The following is a 25,069-nucleotide window of genomic DNA, read 5'->3' as shown; positions in this document are numbered from 1 at the left end:
TTTTTGATGAATTCCTCATTCATGTATTTATGTAATTTCTATAATATTTCTTATTGATTTCTAATTTCATTCCATCATGATCTGATAAGATGCAAGAGACTTTTTTTTTTGTAATGGATAAAACTACTTTGTGACCTGAAATATGGTCTATTTTGGAAAATGTTCCATGAGCTATTAAGAAGAAATTGAATTCAGTTGTTCTTACATGAAATATCTGTTAGATTCATTTGATTTATAGTATTATTTATGTCAGAAGTGTCTTTGTTGATTTTTTTTTTGTATGGATTACTTGTCAATTGATGAGAGGGGTGTGTTGAAATCAGCCAGTACTATTATATTGGGGTCTATCTGAGACTTCAGGTCAAGAAGTGTTTGTTTTATGTAATTAGGTGCACTGACATTTAGATCATAAATATTTACTATTGTAATATATTCTTGAATTGTTCCCTTCACCAGTATTATTGACCTTCCTGTCTCTCTTGATTAACTGTTGTGTGAAGTCTAATTTGTTGGATATAAGGATAGCTGTTTCTGCTTGTTTTCAGACTCCATTTGCTTGTGATATCTTTTTCTATTCTTTTACTTTTAGCCTGTGAACATCTTTGTCTATAAGATGAATCTCTTATGAACAGCATATAGTTTTGTTTTTCAATTCACTTTATCAGACTATTCTTTTAAATTGTAGAGCTTAGATTATTTACACTCAGAGTTATTCTGGGGAGATAATAATATATGATTTTTTCATATATCTAATTTAGTATTAATTTTCATTTACTTCTCTTCTAGTGAACTTTAGTTTTTTGGGAGCACTGTGTATAGTATTTCTTTTAAGTAGTTTCTTTAGTGCAGGTTTAGTGGTCATGAATTCTATTAGTTTATCCTTATCTTGGAAAGTTTTTACTTTTGCTTTGATTTTGAATGATAGCTTTGCTGGACAGAAATCTTGTTGGCAATTGTTTTCTTTCTGAGCTTGGATTTTCATTTCAAGTCTTTCTTGATTTTATAGTCTAAACTCAAAACTCATGTGTCTGCCTTATTGGTTTACTTCTTAATGTGACCTCACATTTTTCTCTTGTGACCTTTTATATTCTATCTTTATTCTCTATTTTAGGCATTGTAATTATGATATGTCTTAGAGATGTGCTAGTTTGATCTTGTGTATTTGAGTTACATATGCCTCCTCCATGTGAATGTCCAAATCATTCACATGGAAATATTTCTTGTATTATATTACTGAAAAGGTTCTTAATGTCATTAATCTGTATCTCTATGCTGTCAATTCCAGTGACTCTTAATATGGAGTCACTTAATGTTAATCTAGAGTTCTTATATATACCAAACATGGTTCTTAATTTTTTATTTTTCCATTTGCTACTTATGAGTGTTTAAGTTTATAAACCCTGTCTTCAAGGTCTGAAATTCTCCTTTCTACATAATCTAATCTGTTGGTCATACTTTCAAGTGAAATTTTTATTAGATATATTATATCTTTTATTTCTAGGAGTTCTGTTTTTTTTTTTCCCTTCAGAAGTTCTCTCTCTATTGAAATGATCTTTTGCCTCCTGTGTTTTCTCCTTTAGTTCATTAATTAGATCTTCTTTTAGTTTATTAATCATCCTAACAATCGATTTTTATAGTCTTTCTCTGGAGTTTCATCCCCTTCAATATCTCTGGGTTCCTTTTTGGGGGATTATGAATTTTGGGGAGAGACTTTTTTACCTGTTTTCTCAAGATTTCTGGAGTCTTAGATTTGTACATTTGTTGAGATTGATTTATTTTCCTTTCATTTATTTATTTTTGTTTACTAAGGATTGAACCAAGTGGTGCTTAACCACTGAACCACATCCCCAGTTCTTTGTATATATTTTTTTTATCTTGAGACAGTCTCTCTAAGTTCTTTAGGGCCTTATGAAGTTGCTGGGGCTGGCTTTGAACTTGTAATTCTCCTGCCTCAGCCACCTGGGCCACTGGGATTACAGGCATGAGCCACTGTGCCTGGCTTTCTTCCTTTTTTGAGTAGTTTTCTCTTTTGTAGTATGGCCTGTGATATCATTATAGCTTGACTTCAACACATAGACTCAGCATATTCCAAGTGTTAATTTTATCTCCAATGCTTCTTGGTTTTGCACTGTAGAACATCTGATTTAATTCACTTTTAGAAAGCTGCCGCAATAGCATGAAGTCTTTTGACCCACCATCTTGGAAATCCCAATGTGGAGTAATATAATGTGAAAGAATTGAGAAGTTAAATAGTTGCCCAATTGCTATACCCTTGGTTATCTTGAACTTCTCTGACACTACTCAAAATGTTGTGAAATTGATAAATTTCATTTAATTAATTAAATTTGGAGAGCAACTAGTTTAGTTTATTTTAAAAGTGTGAAAAATAGCTATATAGAAAATACAGTGAATGATATCACACTGCAAAAAGTAATCACCTATTCGCCAAATAACTATTGTTTACATTTTGGCATATTTTCATTTGAATTAGGACTTTTTTTTTTGAGAAAATGAAAGGCTTTTTTTTCTCACAGGGTCATTATAATTATCATTACTGAATGCTTATCATACTGTCCGGTATATATTGGAGACTATATTTGCTATGCCTGTTGTATTCATTATTTCTAGTATGTTTGTAATTATAGATTTTGTATTAGGTGCATATATGATAATTTAGCTTTCCTCATATGTTGTGACATTTGGATTATTTAGGTGTAATATAGATTATTATTTGTGGCATTTAAGAATCTTTTTTTTTTTTTTTTTTTTTTTTTTTTGCAGTGCTGGGGATTGAACCCATAAGAATCTTTTTAACTCCAAACTACCTGCAATGCCTGCTTTACAAATAATCCCACACTAAAAGGAGGCAAGAGCTTTTCCAAGGCCAGGAAATTAATCAGTGAAACAATATCTTCTTGCATTACCATCTGTCCACTTTCCTCCCAATGTGATTTTATGATAAAAATGAGCACTGAGGTAGAAAGGTATCTGTTGATTAATTTAGGAAAGATGATGTGTTTTGTATTTGAACCTTCCTTTTGAAATAATAGATCACCTTTGAATTATTTGGAAATTTGATACACTTTTTTGGTTCAAGTATAGCAATCAAAGGGAAACAAAAATGTAGCTATTACCAACTAAATCCTACACAATGTTTAAAATGCAAATAATTCCATGACATTATCCTCTTTGAGACTTAGTCAACATCTTGAGTATTCAGTAAGTGAGATGAAATAGCTTCCTCAGACTAGCAGTATCTCAATTCCTACATTATAGGTTTTGCTCACTAAAGACCATGATTCTGTTTGCCGGAGTTAATGGAAAATATTTGCCTTATATTCGTCTTCAAGATAGTATAAGATTAGAAATTGAGAGAGTGATAAACTATCCATTGTGGTGGAGTAGTTTTGCCCTTGGTGTGAGGAAATTTGGGTTTTTGACACCCTCAGCACAAACTTAGTCACTTTCTCATCTTCTGTTTCTTCCTCCTAAACAATGAAAGTGGAATTAGATCATTTTTAAGTCCTTTTATCAGTTTCTCATTGTGATTTTATATTTCACTTAACTGGTATATTCAATTCCATATATGTAGATTGACAGAACTAGGTAATTAGTGTGAAGTACAGTGAATTTGTCAAGGAAAAAAATCAGAAAAAAATCTTCAGTAAAGATCACTTAACTTTTAAAGTAAGATTTGAGTGAGTCAAAGGATTTCAATCAATGAGAGTTAAAGATTGGATAACAGCAGTGGTCTACTTTGCAGCACAGACACAAAATGCAAAAGTTACTTAATACAAAGACTAAGAAGAGTATCTACTGGGCAACTTGAAAAACTGATGGTTTGAAGGATAAAAAACTTCTTTCTATATAGACTGCACTTTCATTTTGATCAGTCTAACTATGCTGAACATTCACTAATGTAACATAGAAAAGCACATTTCCAGTGACTTATGCATTAAATATATCTGTTTATCTGGTTTTTGCCAAACATTCTTCTGGACATTGGGGATGTCATAATAAAATCATATTTATTTGGTGTGAATAGAGCCTATTTCCATGGATCTTTGGTTAGGAAGGGAAGCAAATAATGAATTATTTAAACAAATAAATGCTTAATTGTAAGCCTGAAAAAATGTTTCAAATAATATATTCTTGTGAAAATACAAATCAGGGAAGTGAGAGAAAACTTCAGTTCTTCACCTGAACTAAACCAAAGGGAAATGCCTAGAGATCTAGCATGTTTCAAATGCTATGTCAATTCCTCCCCTTTTCTTCATTCACATCGCAGAGACTCCCCCTGCCCCTGGGATAAAATATGCACAAAGAAAAATAATATACTGATGTTTTTCTTCATCACTTGAGATAGCATTTTATATGGGGGGGATTCCCAGATAATAAATGGAATACAAAATAATAAGAGCTGATTCTCACACCAGCATACATATAATTTCACCATATATTAGATATTAATTGGTTCATAATTTAAAGACAAGAGCATGTGTAGCTGAATAATTCTGTACCACATCAGGGTTGATCTCATATTTTCATTGAAGATTTATTGATCCAGTACAAATTCTTCAAGGACATAGGGGAAGTCTCCTCCACTTTGACTACATGATTCATTCATTTATTTTACCAAAATTTATTAAATGCTTGTATTTACTAGATGTCAATGGATCTAACATTGTAGATTGACATATTAAACTCGTCATCAAAGGGCTTAAAGTCAAACATTCAGAATGTGATTGCAAATCTCTTCAGTGTTTAATATAAACAGACATCACCAAAATGGTGACTTTTTTTCCCAATAGATTAACTTGCTCATGAAATCATAGCATGATGCAGAACACTGTTAATCATCAACTTCCTCAAATCTTAAGATGCTCTCAAAACTGCTAGTAACTGTTGTTTAATTTTGATAGGAAATAATACAAAAGTAGGAAAACTAATCTATGATTTGAACCTGTGAATGAACCCTCTCTCTTCTGTTCTATAATTAGTGGTTTAATTTTTTTTTTTTCCTTTTCCCTCAACTCCAGTTTGGATTTCTGGGATGGACACAGCATTCTCACATATTAGTGTCCTCACATATCACTTTATTAAAGCTGCAATAAAATGCAGTTAACATTAGAATTTTGCACTCAAGTCTGGGCTTTAGACCAGAATCACATAGTAAGTGACAGTAAAAATAGCAAATATTCAATACTAACTTTGATAATATGCATTATTACTTAAATTTTTATGCTAGATACTACTTACAGTATTTTTCAATGTGTTTTTAAATCTTTTCAAGGATTAATAGAAGAAGCCTATGTAAATTATCAAATATCATGTGCATAAATTTTGCAGTTAGATTCAAAGTAAGGTCTGGAAAATTTTGAAATTCATTCTACCTGCATGAAGCACACCAACCACTATCAAAAGGTAGGGGCATTGAGAAGGAATCTGATGCTGCATTGGGACGGATTCTGATGCTCATGAGAGAGTCTGTCCCTCTCCGTTGACATGGGAAATGGTGAGCACAAGCAAACCTGACATCCGTGTGTGCGCTTTGTTGCCTTTCATGAAAGACGCAGAAAAATCTCCCAAGTCACAGGCATCCTCCTACTAAGCATCTAAACATATGCTATCGGCAAGACATCTGGATGTATAAACATAAGTGTGACTATTTTTAAAACAAAAATATTTTTTAGAGAGTGAATATTATTACCTTCATTTATTTTCTAAAGCTCATCACCTTTATGCTCCTTGAGTCAGTTAAGAGCAAAATATTCTATTTTTTTATTCAGATATATGTAATATATATATATATATATATTTTATATATATATATATATATATATAGTAAAAAAGTATACTTTGGAAAGTCTCTATCATTTAGTAGTAATGTATTCATTTCTACTCTTAAGGGAGAAATAGTATTGTCGATTTATATGTATATAAAATATTCTATGAATAAGCAAGGCTATATGGTACAAGGAAGTTTATTTTTTCATCAGTAATATAATATGATCATCCCAAGGATTCAAGGATGGTTCAATATGTGTAAAACAATAAACATGATGTCCTGTCAATAGAATGAAGGGCAAAACCATATGATCTTCTCAGATGCAAAAAAAATCACTTGAAAATTCAAAATCATTTATGAAAAAAAAGCACTGAACAATCTAGATATAAAAGAAACATATCCCAACATAGAAAAGCCATATATAATTAACCCATAACTAATTTTGTACTCAATGGAGAAATACTGAAAACTTTCTTTCCTATTGTCTAGAATGTGACAAGGATGCCTATTTTCACCACTTTGATGCATTATAGTATTGGATGTCTTGGCCTAAGTTTTATTAGACAAGAGAAAAACAAAGGTTATCAAATGATAAAAAGGAAGTCAAATTGCTGTTGTTTGCAGATAACATAATCTTATGTATAGAAAAGCTCAATGATTCCACTGAAAATATTATGGGAATTCAAACTAACTTAGTAAAGTTACAGGATACTAAATCAACATACAAAAATTAGTAGTATTGTTATACACCAATAGTGAATGATCTGAGACAGAAATATGTAAAAACAATCCCATGTATAATAACCACAAATAAAACAAACCAAACAACAACTAAATTTTAAGAATCCATGCTAAGAATAAAGAAGTGAAAGATCTTTACAATGAAATCTATAATATGTTCATGAAATAAAATGAAGGGGAAGAAAAGGAAAGTTTGTAGATTGGAGAAATCAATATTGTTAAAATAATCATGGTACAGAAAACAATATACAGATTCAGTATAATCTCTATCAAAATGCCAGTGACATTCTTCGTAGAACTGGGGGAAAATTCTAAAATTTATATGGGAACCACAATAAACCCTAAATAGCCAAAGTCATCTTGACCAAAAAAGAGTAAAGCAGGAAATATTATATTACCTGACTTCAGAAAATATTAAAAAGTTTTAGTAATCAAAACAGCATGGTATTGACCTAAAAATAGATACACAGACCAGTGGAACAGAATAGAGAACCTCGAAGTCAATCCATGCATCTAGAGCCAACTGACTTTTCAGAAGTATGCCAAGAACATACATGAAGAAATGATACCCATTTTAATAAATGGTACTACGAAAATTTGGTATCTTTGTACAGAAAAATTAATCTAGATCCCTGTCTCTAGGTCATGATAAAACTCAACTCAATGCATTAGAAACCTAAATTTAAGACTTTAAACTATGAAATTACTAGAGGAAAACATAAAGAAAATGCTCCAGGACATTGGAATTAGCAAGACTTTTTTAGACAAGACCCTAAAAGCAAAGAAAACAAAGCAAAAGAGAAATGGAATTACATAAACCTAGAAGGCATAGTATTAGGAGAGAAAATGTCAGTGCTGAAAATCCTAAAGGGAATCAATACTGGACCTTTTGGCTATATTTATGTTGCATGTAGCTAAAAGACCAAGGCACATTTTGAAAATGGAAGAGGAGAGAGAGATAGAGAGAGAGAGAGAATGATTCATGTTTTTACATCTTAAACTCATCCATTAATATCTTCCCTGTATTCCATCTGTGTGCTTAATTTGCTTGATCCATCTTATATTAATAAGTAGTATTTCTAGTCTTTTTGTATGCTTAGCAATGCTGGAATAGATATTTTTGTAAATACTTGCTTTTGAACATACGGGGTTATGTTTATAGTAAAATTCCTGTAAATTATTTGATAGATATTTGTATTTACATATATGAACTTTATTGCTAAATTTTACATTTCAACAAATAATGAGTTTCTCTTCACATTCTATCAAAAAGTCTTTTGTGTGCATGTAAAAGTAGTATCAAAATTATGAGTAAATTGCAAGAAAATGATACAAAGAACATCCATATACTCAATATATAGTTTCATCTTTTTTATTTTATTTGCTTTATCACTTTTTCTTTGTACATACATATAAGTGTGTATGTACAATTGTAAAGGGAAGATACATACATCATGGTCTTTTAATTATAATAAGTATATATCTTTTAAAATATGGGTACTTTTATTAGAGAGTTGACTTCAGTAATTTGAACATTGACATGTTCATAGGCACAAATTTTATCCTAAATAATTTTAATTGCCTATCTTAAATGAGTGAGTCTGAGACTTTCTCTATATGCTTATATATCTATTTTTTTCTGTGAATTTCATATTCATAAACTTACCCCCTTTTTCTATTGATTTGCAAATGATCTTTACATATAATACAAATTTGGTCTTTGTTCTATGTGGCAATATTTTCTCTTACTTTGTAATTTGTGCTTTTGACTTAGTTTGTATTGCTCTTCACTTTACAGAAATTTTTAATTCTCTTAAGTCAAAATTATTAGTCATTTTAATACTTCCGATGTTAGGTATTAAGTAAGGAATCTCCTACTATGCTGTTATGATTTAAATACTCTCATATTTTTTCTTTATCCTTTATGGTTTCATTTATATATTTAAATACTCAAGACATCTGGACATTATTTGGGAAGCAGAGACAACATAAAAATCCAAGTTCATTTTTTCCAGATGGCTCCACAATTGTTTCAACATTATTTAGTTTTTTAAAAATGCTTATTCAACTCATTGATTTGAAATGCTACATTTACCATTTCTACTACACTCCCATATGTATTTGTGTCTATTTCTGGACTCTCACTCATTCTGTGTATCTACCTTGGTTTCTGTACTATTTTCAAACATTTTTATGACTATATTTTCATGCCAATTTTAATTTTTGGTGAAGAAAATGTTCTACAATTGCTCTTCTTTTCAAAACTTCCTGGCTGTTTATAGCAGGTATTTTTAAATGTAAATGAGCTTTAAAATCATATCATCTATTTACAGTGTTAACTCAGTTTTATTAGACTCACATTCAACTTGTAAATTACTTTAAAGTGAATTACCATTTTTATTATTAATTTCCCATTTCTTTATTCCCATGTGTTTATTCTTTATTTCCCTTGAGGGTACTTCATTATTTTAATAATATAAAATATTTTATTTATTTACTCATTTATGTGCTCATTTTATCTTTGACATGTTTCCTGTATTCCTTTTGTGCCCACCATATCAGCACATTTTATCCCACTCCTTAAGATAAATAATTTTAATAGCATGGTGTGTGTGTTATTTTTCCATTATTATACACATACACACATGCTTAATACCCATAGACATTTTTCCCTTTTAATTAATATTAAGTGATGGTCATTTAATGTTAGATTTACAAAATATACCGTGATATTATTTTCTGTTTCTTTCATCAACCTTTAAAACATTTTGGAAATCTTTTATTATCCTGTGCTATAGTTTAAATTTATCTTCTTAATGGCCTTGTAATAATGTATGGTGTGGAGCACTACAAGCTAGTTATTTCTAATTTAATGGACAGCCTCTTTACTTTTAGTTTTTGACTACTGTGATCCAGGTGAAAGAAACATCCTTACCCATATCCCCCTCTGGCCTAAGAGCTGGTGCTTTTTCTTCCAGGGGGTAGATTGCCATAGAAGATAATTTTGGGTATATGTGCAGTAGCACTTCACAGTCCCTAAAATAATTCATGACATCCTTTCCTATCAGGGCTGTAGACAGGATGATTTAGATATCATATAATTGCCATTAAGTCTGGGTTTCATTGGCTTTTAATGGTAATGAGTGCATTTATACATATTTGTTCACTTGAATTTGCTCTTCTGTGACTTATTAGTTCTTACAATTTGCAAATATTATATTAATTTTATTCTATTTAACTTGTAAAAGGTATTGCATATTATGCAAATTAACCCATTATCATCCACCTTAATATTTTTAAAGCAATTCCTTTTTTAGCATTTTAAAGATTTATTTTCCATGCAGAAGTCTTAATATATTTGTTCATCCTTTATATGATCATATGATCTAGGCTTGAACTAGGGAAGCCTTCCAGATTCCTAGATAGTATAGTTTCTTAAGAGATCCTTTCATGTGTTTTTATTTTTATTGTTGATGTTAACCATTTCATCTATCTGAGCATATTTTAGGACCTTATTTAGGATCCTAGAGATTATTATTCTTGTCTTCAAAATTGTTAGTAAGTTTTTTCAGAACCATTCATTAAGCAGTCTATAGTTTACTAAGTTAAATTTATCATGTTACCATCTCATTCATATAGAAATCTAACACAAGTTCTTTGTTTTTAACCCAAAGCAATTTTATATTGATTTTATATCACTGATTTTACAATAGTTTCTCAATTGAGTTTCTGCAGAAGTATGCTAGTTTTCATGACAGATTAGGTTTGGGAAAATAATTGTTATTTAATTTTTGAGTATGTTAGTTATGCCATATATTAACTAAGCATCACTGTCAGGTTTTTTATAATGTCTTTCAGCCTTGTATGAGAGTATATTCTAAGTTTCTAACACAAGACAGGGAAGGCCCCTGACTAGGGATGATTCTACTGGAGGAAAGGTAGGACACTGATGGAAACATCAGCTTCTCCTTCTAAATCACCCACCCCCATGTTTCCTTATGTGGTGTGACTGATTCACAGGCTTGAACAAGCTCTGCCAGTGAAACAAAATTGTAGGAAATTTTTCACTATAAAAATGGAATTTTTACCTACTGACATGCATGCAGTTACCTCTTTGTATTTTGCTGTTGTGAGCTTGGCAAAATAAGGATTAAATGAATTAGATTTAAATAATACTGTGAAATTTCATTTACTTTAAAAATTTTATCTTTTATCATTATACCTATTTGTTTCATGTTGTATTAAAGATGCATCTGGCCATCTGATGTAGTGATGTTTGAAGATGTGGTAAGACATGGCTGATGGCAATTCTGATACAATAAATTAGGAAGGATTATAAAAATTTGCCAATGTAGCAAAACTGCCCCCTAAATTTAAAACTCATAACCATTTGATAGGTGAAACTATTGCTTATTTTTATGACTATAGCTTTCTCAAAACAGAGTAAAGTTTTATTTTTAAAAGTCATGTTAAGTCAAAAGACTCAAAAAATTTAGTTACTAAATAACTTGTTTTTTCTCAAAGAAGAAAAAGACACAAAACTGGTGAGAAACTAATAATGTCAGCATGTAACATTGAATAAAATGTTTGGACAAGATACAGCATGAGAATTGAAGGTTGTATTCTGAAACGGTAGAGTGAACTATATGTGGATGACATGTCATATCACAGTGCAGATATTTTGTATAATATGTGGAAAACAACCATTTTCTTCAGATTGATGAGTCAACAGATTTTACCAATAAATGTCAAGAAGTAGCCTTATAAGATTTGTAAATGACAGTGAAATTTAAGAAAAAGAATTTTCTGCTACAAAGGATTCCACAAAATAAGCAAGTGCCAGGGTAAATTTAGTGTTTCATCTTCATATCTAGAAACAATTTTACACTAAGTTGATATCTGTAAGGACACTGGGAGGCTTTTCCATATATCTAGATATCTATCTATCTATGTATATGTGTGTGTGTGTGTGTGTGTGTATGTATATATGATATATATATATATCACCCTAATGTTGTTTTATAAATTTTGGAAAGTGTCAAAAAACAAGATTTCTTGATCTCTTGGAAAGCATCTTCAGCAATAACCTGAAGAACACTTTATAGAATAGAATCATCAAATTTATTAAAATACCAAAGCATGAAAGATAGAATAAATGTCATTATTTTTATCAAATTGAAAAAAAAATGATATCAGCGGTGTATTCTATATTCTTTAGATATTCAGATTTGCAGGAGATAGAGATCAATTCTGGATTTCGATGATAAAAAGATATCATTCCTATTAACTGTTTTCTTTAATATTACATTTCTTTTGTTACTAGTATAACCCTTAAGCTATAGGCTAAGACTTATAGCAGAACACTTTGAGGTTGCACATAACCTTTCCTTACACAGGAAGAAGTGTCATACAGCCTGTGTCCATGTGTGTCTGTGCTGTGAGGCTAGGGTCTGTCTGTGTGAGAATGCCAGATCATGGCTAGTTCAAGGCAAGGACCCTGTGTTCACTTGGGAATAATGTATGAGTCATCTTCTCTAGAGGCTTCTGGGAACAGCTTTTCTTTTGTCTTTCCAAATTTGTTATTTTATATTTCTAATAAAGTAAATCTTTAACATATTCTTTTGGAAAATCCTTGGAAAGGCAAATAGGAATAGCCAGATAAGGTTTTCCCAGTGTTGAGCATTAAATATATCTTGGAGTTCATGGAGAATGTTGAATGCATCTGAAGTTCATTCCTTGCGCATAGCAGATACTATTATTTTTTGCAATGATGTATAGTAATTTAATACACTATTTTCTAGGTGTGAGTGATTATGAAGAAATACATCGGCTATAAATATTCATGTACAGACATTGGGTAAATGCATGTTTAAAATTATCTTGAATAAATATGAGTAGCATGATTGCTGGATCATATGGAAATTATATGTTTAACTTTATAAGAAACTGCCAAACTGTGACCCGAAGAATTGGTATAATTTTGCAGTTCCAGCAGTAATGTTTCAGAGTGCTAGTTGCTCTATATCTACTCCTGTGTTTGGAATTTTTATGATCTTTGTTTTTTAATCCAGTCATTTCATTGGACAGATGGAATTATCACATGGTAGATTTAATTTTCATTCTTTAGTGACCAATTGTATTAGTCAGGGTTCTCTAGAGAAACAGAATCAGCAGGAAGTATGATTATAAAAAAAGGGGATTTATTAAGTTGGCTTACATGACCAGAAGTTGGATAGTCCACAATGACCATCTGCAAGCTAGAGAGCTGGAAGAACAAGTAGCTGCATGGTCCAAGAGGCAGAAGCCCCAGAACAAGAAGGACCAACAGTGCTACCCTAGTCTGAGACCAAGGCTTCTGGAAACTACCTGGCAGAGTATACTTTGGAAGAGTGAAGAAGGGAGAGTTCAGTATCCTCAGATGATTGAAGTAGCAATCAAGAACCTGTTCAAGAAGAGCAGAGCTTGCATCTACCAAGTTCCTTGTTCTTCCAACTTTTATACTGTCCTATTGGGTGGTGCTACCCATGCTTGGGTGGGGGCTCTCCACTTCAGTTCACATCCCACATTACAATCATTCCTAGACACACCCTCACTGACACATCCAGAAGCCTCCTAATCATAGGCATCCCTTAATCCAATCAAGTTGACCATTCAAATTAACCATTACATGTCTGCCCCTTTTCAACTTGATATCCAAACCTGACTTTACATCATACTTAATTTCCAAATCAACACACACACAGTTCATAATTCCACCTAATATAATATCCTTTGTACACCTGAAACATACTAGTTCTCTTCCCAGAATGGAAGAAAAACAAACATTACTGATGTTAAGTCAGTCAATGCTACATTACATGATGAATAACAGGAAAGTAACAACATTTTCTCTTAATGCACGTGTAAGTATGCATGAACATATTCTTAACGAAATAGGGAAGAAATATCCGTGGCAATTACAACCCTCATTTCTATAACTGGTCACATGGCTGTAGTTGGTATTTAGGACTACCTTCTTCTACTACCTATTCTTTTTTTTTTTTATAGAATTTTTTTTAAAAATTTTTTTTTATGTTTACATAGGGTAATGATGTTTATTTTATTTTTCCCCTCCCCCCACCCCTCCCACCCCTCTTTTCCCTCTACACAGTCCTTCTTTCCTTCATTCTTACCGCTCTCCTTAGCCTAACTCTAAACCTAACCCTAAACCTAATGCTAGCCCCTCCCACCCCCCATTATATGTCCTCATCCGCTTATCAGCGAGATCATTCGTCCTTTAGTTTTTTGAGATTGGCTTATCTCACTTAGCATGATATTCTCCAATTTCGTCCATTTGCCTACAAATGCCATAATTTTATCATTCTTCATTGCAGAGTAATATTCCATTGTATAAATATGCCACAGTTTCTTTATCCATTCATCAACTGAAGGGCATCTAGGTTGGTTCCACAATCTGGCTATGGTGAATTGAGCAGCAATGAACATTGATGTGGCTGTATCTCTGTAGTATGCTGATTTTAAGTCCTTTGGGTATAGGCCAAGGAGTGGGATAGCTGGGTCAAATGGTGTTTCCATTCCAAGCTTTCTGAGGAATCTCCACACTGCTTTCGACAGTGGCTGCACTAATTTGCAACCCCATCAGCAATGTATGAGTGTTCCTTTTTCACCACATCCTCGCCAACACCTATTGTTGCTTGTATTCTTGATAATCTCCATTCTAATTGGGGTGAGATGAAATCTTAGGGTAGTTTTGATTTGCATTTCCCTTATTACTAGGGATGTTGAACATTTTTTCATATATCTGTTGATTACTTGTACATCTTCTTCTGTGAAGTGTCTGTTCATTTCCTTAGCCCATTTGTTGATTGGATTATTTGTATTCTTCGTGTAGAGTTTTTTGAGTTCTTTATAGATTCTGGAAATTAGCGCTCTATCTGAGGTATGGTTGGCAAAGATATTCTCCCACTCTGTAGGCTCTCTCTTCACATTTCTGATAGTTTCCTTTGCTGAGAGAAAGCTTTTAAGTTTGAATCTATCCCAGTTGTTGATTCTTGCTTTTATTTCTTGTGCTATGGGAGTCCTGTTAAGGAAGTCTGATCCTAAGCCAACAAGTTGAAGATTTGGACCTACTTTTTCTTCTATAAGATGCAGGGTCTCTGGTCTGATTCCGAGGTCCTTGATCCATTTTGAGTTGAGTTTTGTGTAGGGTGAGAGATAGGGGTTTAATTTCATTCTATTGCATATGGTTTTCCAGTTTTCCCAGCACCATTTGTTGAAGAGGCTATCTTTTCTCCATTGCATATTTTTGGAACCTTTGTCTAGTATGAGAAAATTGTATTTATTTGGGTTTGTGTCCATGTCCTCTATTCTGTACCATTGATCCACCTGTCTATTTTGGTACCAATACCATGCCGTTTTTGTTACTATTGCTTTGTAGTAGAGTTGAAGATCTGGTATTGCAATACCCCCTGCTTCGCTCTTGCTACTGAGGATTGCTTTAGCTATTCTAGGTTTTTTATTCTTCCAGATGAATTTCATAATTGCTTGCTCTATTTCTGCAAGGTACATCATTGGGATTTTAATTGGAATTGCATTGAATCTGTATAGCACTTTAGGTAGTATAGCCATTTTGACGATATTAATTCTGCCTATCCAGGAACATGGGAGATCTTTCCATCTTCTAAGGTTTTCTTTAATTTCTTTCTTTAGTGTTCTGTAGTTCTCATTGTAGAGGTCTTTCACCTCTTTTGTAAGATTGATTCCCAAGTATTTTATTTTTTTCGATGCTATTGTGAATGGGGTAGTTTTCCTAATTTCTCTTTCTGAAGATTCATCACTTATGTATAAAAATGCATTGGATTTATGAGCATTGATCTTGTAACCTGCTACTTTACTGAATTCACTTATGAGTTCTAAAAGTTTTCTGGTGGAATTTCCAGGTTCCTCTAAATATATAATCATGTCATCAGCGAACAGGGATAGTTTGAGTTCTTCTTTTCCTATTCATATCCCTTTAATTTCTTTGGTTTTTCTGATTGCTCTGGCTAGAGTCTCAAGGACGATGTTGAATAGAAGCGGTGAAAGAGGGCATCCCTGCCTTGTTCCAGTTTTTAGGGGGAACGCTTTCAGTTTTTCACCATTTAGAATGATATTAGCCATGGGCTTAGCGTAGATGGCCTTTATAATGTTTAGGAATGTTCCCATTACCCCAATTTTTTCTAGTGTTTTGAGCATGAAGGGATGCTGTATTTTATCAAATGCTTTTTCTGCATCTATTGAAATAATCATGTGATTCTTAATTTTAAGTCTGTTGATATGGTGAATGACATTTATTGATTTCTGAATGTTGAACCAACCTTGCATCCCTGGGATAAAACCCACTTGATCGTGGTGCACTATCTTTTTAATATATATTTGTATGCGATTTGCTAAAATTTTGTTGAGAATTTTTGCGTCGATGTTCATTAAGGATATTGGTCTGAAATTTTCTTTCCTCGATGTGTCTCTGTCTGGTTTAGGTATCAGGGTGATATTGGCTTCATAGAACGAGTTTGGTAGGTTCCCTCCTCTTCTATTTCATGGAATAGTTTGAGGAGTATTGGAATGAGCTCTTCTCAGCAGCACATGGATCCTTCTCTAAAATAGACCATATTTTATGCCACAAAGCTACTGTTAGCAAATACAAGAAGATAGAGATACTACCTTGTACTCTATCAGATCATAATGGATTGAAATTAGAAATAAATGACAGAATAAAAAACAGAAACTTCTCCAATACCTGGAGATTAAATAATACACTATTATATGATGAATGGATAACAGAAGACATCAGGAGGGAAATAAAAAAATTCTTAGAAGTAAACGAGAACAAAGACACATCATATCAAAATCTCTGGGACACTATGAAAGCAGTACTTAGAGGAAGATTTATTTCATGGGGTGCATTCAAAAAAAGAAGTAGAAATCAACAAATAAACGACTTAACACTACAGCTCAAAGCACTAGAAAAAGAAGAGCAGACCAATACCAAAAGTAGTAGAAGACAGGAAATAGTTAAAATCAGAGCCGAAATCAACGAAATCGAAACAAAAGAAACAATCGGGAAAATTAACAAAATAAATAGTTGGTTCTTTGAAAAAATAAATAAAATTGATAAACCCTTAGCCACACTAACAAAGAGAAAGAGGGAGAAAACTCAAATTACTAAAATTCGGAATGAACAAGGAAACATCACAACAGACACGAGTGAAATACAAAACATAATTAGAAGCTATTTCGAAAATCTATACTCCAACAAAACAGAAAACCTCGAAGACATCAACAAATTTCTAGAGACATATGAACTACCTAAACTGAACGAGGAGGACATACACAACTTAAATAAACCAATTTCAAGCAATGAAATAGAAGAGGTCATCAAAAGCCTACCAACAAAGAAAAGTCCAGGACCAGATGGGTTCTCAGCCGAGTTCTACAAAACCTTTAAAGAAGAGCTCATTCCAATACTCTACTACCTATTCTGTATTGCCTCTATCTTCAGCCAACACCACAGCAGGTCTTGGCTCTCTACCTGAAGGTGAAAGGTCTGAGACATTTGTCATCTTGCCTGGATTGGGTTGATATAGTTTCCCATTGACTTTAATAACAGAATAGGGTAATACCAAGAGATGCTGTAAGGGATCTTCTGCACTCCAGGAATATGCTCCCTTACCTCCATTGTGGAGTAACAGTTCAATACCCCCTTGGTAATCTGGGTCAATCACCCCAACCAGCAACGTAACTCCCTTTATAGCCTATTGACTCAGAGGCATGAGGAGCCCAAAGTGGCCAGGGGGAAGTCTTAACTTCCAGTTTAATAAAATCATTGTTGTATATCCCAGCTGAAGCATTTCTCCTTCTGGAACTAAGACTTCTAGGCCTGCAGAGCATAAGGTTGCAGGGACAGGAAGCAAAGACTTTCATAGTGGGTTACTAGGGGTAATGGTGAGTGGTACCATTCCTTTTTCCATCCCTTGATTCCTGGATCCATGAATTCTAGGAATATGTGAGACAGTACCACATAGTGAATGCTGATTCAGAGTACAGACAGCTTTCTGAAGAACTTTGCCCCAGCCCTGCAAGGCATTGCCACCTAGCTGGTGCTGTAACTGCATCTTCAAGAGTCCATGCCATCAGTCTATTAAACCAGTTGCTTCAGGATGGTGGGGAACATGGTAAGACCACTGAATCCCATGAGTATGAGTCCATTGCCTCACTTCTTTGACTGTGAAGTGAGTTCCTTGGTCTGAAGCAATGCTGTGCAGAATGCCATAATGATGGATAAGGGCATTCTATAAGTGCATGGATTGTCATTTTCATTGATGGACCAAGTGCAGGGAAGGCAAATCCATACCCAGAATGAGTATCTGTTCCATGATAGAAGTGGTCCATTATAAACAACCTGCCACCAGTTTGCTGGCTGATCTCCCCAGAGAATGATGCCATATCAGGGGCTTAGTGTCAGTCTCTGCTGCTGGCAAATTGGGCACTTAGCAGTGGCTGTAGCCAAATCAGCCTTGGTGAGTGGAAGTACATGCTGCTGAGCTCTTGCATAACCACCATCCCTGCCGCCATGACCATTTTGTTCATGAGCTCATTGGGCAGTGACAGGGGTGGCTAGGGAAAGAGGTTGACTGTTATCCACAGATGGGGTCATCCTATCAACCTGATTATTAAAACCCTCCTCTGCTGAGGTTACCTTTTGGTGGGTATTTACATAAGACACAAATATCTTCACACCCTTTGCCCATTCAGAGAGGTCTATCCACATACCTCTTCCCAAAATATCCTTGTCACCAATATTCCAATGATGTTCTTTCCAGTTTCCTGATCAGGTAGTCAAATCATTGACTGTGGCCCATGAATGGGTGTACAGTTACACATCTGGCCATTTTTCCTTCCAGGCAAAATGCACAACCAGATGCACTGTCCAAAAGTTCTGTTCTGCCCATTGTGAAGATTTCCTTTCACCGCTGTCCTTCAGGGTCTTTCCAGAAAGGGGCAGAAGTGCTGCAGCTGTCTACTTCCAGGTGGTACCTGGGGTATCATGCAGAACCATCCATGAACCAGGCCCTTCCTCTGTTAATTGATCATAAGGTACACCTCATGAAGTCATAGATTCGTGCTGAGGAACAGAAGGTACTGCAGGTGGAGTAGGAACCATGGGCATTTGGGTCACTTCTTCACACAATCCGCTTGTACCTTTGGGTCCTACCCATGCCCAATCATGTATATACCACCTCCACTTGATGATGGAGTGGTGTTGTGCATGTCCAACTTTATGGCTTGGTGGGTCAGAGAACACCCGGTTCATAATGGGCAGCTCAGGTCATATAGTAACTTGGTGGCCCATGGTCAAGTATTAAGTTTCCACCAAGGCACGGTAGCAGGCCAAGAGCTGTTTTTCAAAGGGAGAGTAGTTGTCTGAAGATGATGGCAGGGCCTTGCTCCGAAATCCCAATAACCTCCTCTGTGATTCACCTATGGGGGCCTGCCAAAGGCTCCAAATATCATCCCTATCTGCCACTGATACTTCAAGTACCATTGGGTCTGCCAGGTAATACGACCCAAGTAGTAGAGCAGCCTACACAGCAGCCCATACCTGTTGCAGAACCTTCTCCTATTCTGGACCCCATATAAAACAAGCTTTTCTAGTCATTCAGTAGATGAGCCAAAGTAACACACCCAAGTGAGGAATGTGCTGCCTCCAAAATCCAAATAGGCCCACCAGGTGTTGTGCTTCTTTCTTATTTGTAGGAGGGGCCAGATGCAACAACTTATCCTTTACCTTAGATGGAATATCTCAGCAGGCCTCACACCACTGAACTCTTAGAAACTTTACTGAAGTTGAAGCCCGCTGAATTTTAGTGGGATTTATTTCCCATCCTCTGATATGCAAATGTTCCACTAGCAAGTTCAAAATGATTGCTACTTCCTGCTCAAGTTGGTCCAATCAACACAATGTCATTGATATAATGGACCACTGTAATACTTTGTGGAGGAGGAAGATGATCAAGATCTCTGTAAACAAAGCTGTAACACAGTACTGGAGAGTTGACATACCCCTGAGGAAGGACAGTGAAGGTATATTGCTGGCTTTGCCAGCTGAAAGCAAATTGTTTCTGGTGGTCCTTATGCACTAGGTTGGAAAAAAAGCATTTGCCAAATCAAAAGCTGCAAACCAGGTACCAGGAGATGTATTAATCTGTTCAAGCAAAGAAGCCACATCTGGCAAAGTAGCTGCAATTGAAGACACCACCTGATTAACCTTAACAATAATCAACTGTCATTCTTCAAGACCCATCTGTCTTCTGCACAGGCCAAGTAGGAGAGTTAAATGGGGATGTTGTGGGAATCGCCACCCCTGCATCCTTCAAGTCCTTGATGGTGGCACTGATCTCTGCAATCCCTCCAGGAATGCAATATTGCTTTTGATTCACTATTTTTCCAGGTATAGGCAACTTCATTTTCCCACCATAATAGCCCTAACTCCACAGGTTAGGAAACCATTGGGGAAGGTTTGCTAAGTACTAAGTATATCTATCCTGATTATACTTTCTGGGACTGGGGAAATAAACACAGAATGAGTTTGGGGGCCCACTGGATCCACTTTAAGTTGGACCTTGGTCAACATTCCATTAATCACCTGACCTCAATAAGCCCCAACTTTTACTGGAGGGCCACAGTGACATTTTGGGTCTCCGGGAATCAATGACGATTCAGAGCCTGTATCTAGTAGTCCCTGAAAAGTCTTATCATTGCCTTTCCCTCAGTGCACAGTTACCTGGTAAAAACCTTAGGTCCCTTTGGTGAAAATGGAAGAAACATTAACAGTAAAGTTTTGATACTGTACCAGAATCCTTCCTCAAGGGGACCTGGCTTCCCCTTCATTGGAGGGGTTCTGGATCGATAAATGACTCAAATCTGGGAAGTGGTCAAGGGGCCATGATTCTCTGCTCTTATGATCTAGGGCAGACTTTTGTACATTTGCCCTGCAATTTTTCTGCTTATAAAAGTCAAATAAGAATTTGGTGGGTTTTCCCTCTATTGGAGTCTAGAAACATCATGATTAATTAGCCAATGCCAGAGATCGACGTGAGTCTGAATATTGTGTCCATTTCTTCCCCTTTGCTGTCCGTTGGTAACTATGACCACCCTGTCTTTAGCAATTGAGGGTTGTCACTTGGCTTCTTCCTCTCTGAGAACCTATCATTCCCATTGTATTTAAGTCTTCCAATTGATTAACCGCAGCTCCCACAGTAAGGTCTGGCATACAAAGAGAAACGACAGAGCTCTTTAAGATGCTGTGCTCCTCTCACAAATTTGTTTCTTATAGTTTTGGTGAAGCACACATCTTCTGGACCCCTCAGTATGGAGGAGAAGGTCATATATGACAGATTCCCTCTAGCCTTTCAGTCTCTCTGAGCCTCTGAATTACCTTATCAACCGTAAACCAAGGGATGTCAGGCATTTCCAGCTCATTTGTAGTGGACCATCTTTGGACCCATACTTCAACCAACCAGCCAAACAACTAGTACTTTTTTTGATACTGTGAGCTATTACATTAAATCTAGAATCTCTGCTTAATGGGCCAATATCAATAAATTCAGCCTTATTTAAGTTTATGTTCCTTCCACCATTATCCCACACCCTTAAAATCCGTTCCCATACATATTCCCCAGACCTCCGCTTGTATGAATTAGAAAACTCAAGAAGTTCCTTTGGAGTATAGCATACCTCCTCCTGAGTCACACTCTGTACCTCACCTCTAGGAACCTGCTTAGATTGGGACCTAGTTATAGGCCTGGAGGCAAAAGTGGGTGGTGAGGGTGGGTCCTGATGAGTCTCAACATCTTCATGCTGAGTAACTGAATCACAGAAGGTTTTTACTGTTTCCAGGAGGGTGGAGAAGCCAATGTCACAAAGGGTGGGAGTAGGGATGCTTCAGTCTCTGCTAATGGTGGGGACTCAACAACTTCTGGCAAAATAAACTTATCAAAATTTGGGAGTTCAAGGTCCCCAGCCCCTTTAGACTCCTCCCATACATCGCCATCCAAACTTGTAGGAACCCATTCTTTTCCAAGCAGTGCTCTCACTTTATAGATGCCTTCTGAGGCTGAGAGTTAAACTTAATTCAGTCAATTACAGGATGAGGGTTTGTGCATGGTGTTCAGCAACCTCAGTCCTATGACTACAAGAGAGGAGTCTCCTTCAGAACACACTTAGCAGCTTTCAGATCAGGTATGCGCATCTGCAGCTGAGAAACTGAATTTCTGAATTCACCATTCTCCTTTGTTACTTTTTCCAGTGAAACCAGAAACAACTAAACAACATCATCATGTTTCTTAGTTTTCCAGAACTGTTCAAATATATCATATATAGAGACACTAAATGCCTTGATTTTTATAAGCAATGAATTGGGAGCATCAAATGCATTTACTCTATTGATCTCTTTAAATAGTTCACACCATGGATTATCAGTGCTCTCCACAGTACCAGTAGGAGAGACTTTAGTAACTTTAGGTCTAACCAATTCAGTCAACTACAAACCCCACAAAACCCACTAAGAAAATCATCCTTACTATTCTGTTTCTCCAGAGTCACTCCTGGTACCGATTTCTGTATTAGTCAGGGTTCTCTAGAGAAACAGAATTAACAGGAACAGGAAGTATGATTATAGGGATTTATTAGATTGGTTTACAGGACCACAAAGTGGGTAGTCCACAGTGGCTGTCTGCACCTGGAGAGCTGGAAGAACCAGCCCCTCTGCAGTCCAAGAGGTGGAAGCCCCAGAAAAAGAAGGATCAACAGTGCTATACTAATCCGAGATCAAGGCTTCTGGAAACTACCTGGAGAATCACTGGCAGAGTCTGTTTTGGAAAAGTGAAGAAGCAAGAGTCAGATATCCTCAGATGATGGAAGCAACAAGAAGAGTGGAGCTTGCATCTGCATCTACCTCCTTGTTCTTCCAACTTTTATTCCAACCAAGCCACCATCCTATTGGGTGGTTCTGCCCATGCTCAGGGAGGGGTTCCACTTCAGGTCACTATCCCACATTCCAATCATTCCATACAGGCCCTCTTGACACATCCAGAAGCCTCTAAATCATAGCATCTCTTAATTCAATCAAGTTGGACATTCAAATTAACCATTAGGTCAATGATGTTGAGACTCTTTACTGTGCTTACTGGAATTTGTATATCTTCTTTTGTGATACATATGTTCAAATCTTTTGCTCATTTTGTATGTAGATAATTAGTTTTTTTTAATATACCCTCAATGCAAGTCTATGTTTGTCTTTTTCTTTTAGTTTTGTGTGTTTGTATGTTTATTTTTCCTGCTAGTATGCTATCTTGACTGTTGTAGCATCACAGATTATCTTTTAATTTTGAGAATTACAAATTTGGTTCCTTTCTCAAAAATTACTGTTCAATTCTTTATCTTTCTTTTCCATACAGATTTCACAATCATATTTTAAATTTCTCCAAAATATCTGCTGGCACTTTGATGGGGATTGTGTTAAATCTATAGATTTGTCTTTGGATAATTTATATCTTAATAATAGTAAGTAGTTCTGTAGTGTAGCTCAGAGCATGTGTTTACCATTCAAATCACCCCATGTTTAATCTCCAGCACTAAATAATAGCAGTAGTAGCAGCAATAATGATGAAAAACATTTAAATCTATTAACCCAGTTTATATTCCATTTATTTTAGATATTGTTTGATTTTTCCTTGTGTTTTATAGTGTTTATGGTATAAATTTTGTATATTTTATTAGACTCATATATCATGTTGTTTTTGAGGTTATTTTAAATGGCAGTTTTATTTTTTATTTTAATTTGCAATGTTTTATTGCCAGTAAATACAACTGTTCCTTTTTCCCTGTGAACTTGCTAACCCTACTTATTAATTCTAAAACTTTTTGAAAATAGTTTTGATTTTTCTACCCAATCATGTCCTCTGAAAATAGTGACAGCTCATTTTCTTCTTTTTCTGTCTGTATTTACTTATTTTACTTGCTTTATTTTAATGACTAGGGCCTTCACTATGACATGAAATAAATAGTAATGAGCATGAACACCTTTGTATTCTTCCAAATTTTAGTGAAAGATTATTAAATTTTTACCATTTTACATGACATTATCTGCAGATAATTTATAGACTTATTCTATTAGGTAAAAGATATTATATTCCTGGCATACTGAGGTTTTCTTATAATTAACAGATGTTGAATTTTGTCAAAGCTTTCTTTTTAATCTACTAAGGAAATTGTGCTTGCTTTCTTTAGCTAGTTGATGATAGTGAATTATGCTTATTGATTTTCAAATATCAAAGTTGCCTTGTATCCTTGGGATAAACCCTACATGGTCTTGATTTATGGAACTTTTCACTTAGTACTGGATTTAATTTACTAATATTCAAGTGACTTTTGTGTCTATGTTCATGAGAATACGGGTCTGTGGTTTTCTTCTGTGGTAACATCTGTCTAGTATTAGACTATGTGGAACCCAGAAGAAGAGTTGGGAAGTACTCTTTCTTTTTCCATTGTCTGGAAAAATTTGTGTAGAATTAATATTACTTTTTCCTAAGTATTTGGTGAAATTTACCAGTGAAGCTATGTGGGGTTGGAGGTTTCTATTTTGGGAGATTTTTTAGTTATAGATTAAATGTCCTCAATATATATGGAACTCTTTAGGTTACATATTATTTCCTGAGTGAAGTTGGTGGATTTAATATTTCAAAATGTGTGTCATTTCATCTGAGTTATAAAATGTATTGATATGATCATGCCCAGCATTTCTCTTAAAGCCTTTTTGTTGTCTCCAGGATCTTCTGCAATGTCTTTTCTGTCACATCTGATATTGGTAATATCTATCTGCCTCTATCTTCTAAGTCACTATAGAGATTTAATAATCATTGATCTTTCATAGAAAAAGGAAACTTTTGGTTTCATTACATTTTTAAAAAATATTTTTTAGATGTTGATTGACCTTTATTTTATTCATTTATTTATATGTGGTGCTGAGACTCGAACCCAGTGCCTCACACATGCGAGGCAAGCGATCTACCACTGAGCCACAACTCTGGCCCCTCATAACATTTTTAATCATTTCTACATCTAATTTCTTGAGATTTTTTCATGGATCGTACTGCCTTTTGCTTGCTGTGGGTTTGTTTTTTTCTTGGTCTAGTTTCTTAGGTGGACACTTGAATTATTAATTTGAACCCTTTCTTGTTTTCTAATATACTCGCACCATGCTGTACCTTTCCTTCTAGCCTCTGTTTTAGCTGTAGTCCACAGTGTTTAAACTGTTGTGATTTCATGGAAAATATTTTCTAATTTACCTTATGAGTTCTTCTCTAACCAGCATTTTTTGTTAATTTGTAATTTTTTGATTTCTGGTTTACTTCGCCTTGGTCATTTCAAATCTTTTACATGCTGTATGTCTCAGCAAATGTTTCTGTGCTCTTACACATGTTTATCTTACACATGGGTGTG

Source organism: Sciurus carolinensis, chromosome 11 (genome assembly GCF_902686445.1).
Source record: "Sciurus carolinensis chromosome 11, mSciCar1.2, whole genome shotgun sequence".
Lineage (NCBI taxonomy): Eukaryota > Metazoa > Chordata > Mammalia > Rodentia > Sciuridae > Sciurus > Sciurus carolinensis.
The sequence above is the reverse complement of the archived record's forward strand: the minus strand, read 5'-3'. Positions refer to the sequence as shown.